This window comes from Sus scrofa, chromosome 9 (assembly GCF_054392235.1).
Source record: "Sus scrofa isolate SSC_HxYL_T2T_F1_AM1 chromosome 9, Sscrofa_HxYL_maternal_Yorkshire_Landrace_v2.0, whole genome shotgun sequence".
NCBI classification, from domain to species: domain Eukaryota; kingdom Metazoa; phylum Chordata; class Mammalia; order Artiodactyla; family Suidae; genus Sus; species Sus scrofa.
The window spans coordinates 51,596,850-51,599,106 of record NC_139391.1 but is presented as its reverse complement, the minus strand read 5'-3'; the positions used below and the strand labels follow the sequence as shown (position 1 = coordinate 51,599,106).

The 2,257-nt window shown below is 39.5% G+C and overlaps 1 pseudogene; it reads left to right on the top strand.

Moving 5' to 3' along the window:
• Nucleotides 1-757: 757 nt before the first annotated feature.
• Nucleotides 758-1,690, top strand: LOC100520211 (olfactory receptor 8B3-like; annotated as a pseudogene).
• Nucleotides 1,691-2,257: the final 567 nt, after the last annotated feature.

Here is a 2,257-nt window from a genome sequence, read left to right as displayed (position 1 = left end):
AAGGATAAGAGGCCTCTAAGGTTTCTGGCTTAATGATAGTGAATTCATTTGATATTCTGAATTCTGTTGATATTAAGGTTCTTCTTGTTTTGAGATGCAAATACAGGGGTATGAGATAGTCCACTTTCTTTCCCATTTTGTGCAGTCCTGAGATTCAAATAGATTGTCAGGAGAATGTATTCAAGGGGAATCAGAAAGTGTTCAAAGATTAGGAGGCGGAGAAAATGTGGTATGTTGGTCAGTAGGTTCCCCCTCTGTGGGCAGACTCTCAGTCTCCTGCATGGGGCAGTAACTTAACCTCTCCACGCCTTTGGTTCCTTAGTTTTTGGTTAGAGACAGCCTTCTTGGTTCTCAACCCACCAGGTCTTATCTACCTTAGAGTCCAGCACCAGGTAGCTGGGGTCTCTGCCTACAGTTTTCCTGGTGGGTGGAAGGCTTAAGTGAGTGAAGAAATGGTGAAATGAGAGAAAGCCTTTCTGTACTTGTCCATCCTTTTGTCTTCCCTTCCCTTTATCCAGCAATCATGTTTGCATCGGTCTTCTTTGCTGTATTTAGCTTACTAATATTCTAGTAGGGGAAAGTCCACATCACTCAATGTCATGAAAATGATAAGGCAGATTCTGTGCGTCCAGGTTTGACTCCTCTCAGACAGTCCTAGAGTATATACTCTCTTGCAGAATGAGATATTTTGGGAAGATCTGAGTTGATCTTTAATGTAACCCTATTTTTCATGGTCCACATTTTCTCTTAGAGAAGGATGTCTCCTGGAAATGGTTCTTTTGTGACTGGAGTCGTCCTGTTGAGTTTAACAGACCAACCAGATCTTCAACTTCCTTTGTTCTTCCTGTTTCTAGTAATGTATATAGTCACTGTGCTGGGAAATTTGGGATTGATAATCCTAATTGTGCTAAATTCACACCTACACACCCCTATGTACTTTTTCCTCTTTAACTTCTCCTTTGTAGACTTCTGTTCTTCAGTATTTACACCAAAAATGCTAGTGGATTTCTTATCAAAGAATAATATTATTTCTTACAGGGAATGCATGACACAGCTTTATTGTTTTCTGTTTTTCTTTTTGCTATTTCTGAAGTCTGTGTGCTGACATCCATGGCCTATGATCGCTATGTGGCCATCTGTAACCCACTATTGTATAACATTTCCATGTCCCCCAAAGTGTGTTCTAGCCTTATGCTTGCTTCCTACTTGATGGCATTTTCTGGTGCCACGGCTCACACTGGATGCATGCTGAGACTCACTTTCTGTGATGCAAACATAATTAACCATTATTTGTGTGACATCCATCCTCTTCTCCATCTCTCCTGCCCAAGAACCTATGCCAATGAGATGGTAGTTTTCATTGTGTCAGGCATCAACATCAGTGTGCACATTCTCATCATCTTTGTCTCTTATTGTCTCATCCTCTTCAACATCCTGCACATCAGCTCCAGGGAAGGCAGGTCCAAGGCCTTCAGCACCTGCAGTTCTCACATAATTGCTATTTCTCTGTTCTTTGTATCAGGGGCATTTATGTATCTCAATCCATCGTCTTTAGGGTCTATGGACCAGGGAAAGATCTCTTCTGTCTTATACCAGTGTGGTTCCCATGATGAACCCCTTCATCTACAGTTTGAGGAACAAAGATGTTAAACTTGCCTTGAGAAAAATCCTGAGGAGGAGAAAGTTTTGATTAGAATCAGTGTCTGTGCAGGTAGTCATAGAGGATACTCTGTGCATTTGTTTACATTATTTCTAATGGCAGCCTTCTTATCCTACTTCTTTGTCATCATGGCAAAGGAAATTTGAGTCTTCTCTCAACTTATTTCCAATTTTTTGGAGTATATCTTTTCATCACCATTTCCAATTTCTTTTCGTTTTCTTTGTTTCTCCTATTAAGAATAATTGTCTTTTTTGCTATTGTCATTACGGTGTTTATTTTTTTTCCTGCTGAAAAAAGATAAATGGTTTCACCAATTATCAATAAAGTTATAGTGGTGTGACCTTGTGTATTGGGGGTGAAAGGTTCTAAACTGCCACTTGTGCCATTAGAAATATTAATCAGATAATTTGTCTTTCTTTCTTCTTTCCTGCTACAGTGGTATAGTTGTCAGGAATATGACTCCTAAGAATGCCAGTGTTTCACAGTTATAGCCAATTCATAAACACTGTCAAATACATCCCACTTTGCAACTGTAATCACCATGCATTAAGCTTCTTTCATATTTACTTCAAGACTTCATATTTAGCTTCTACATTC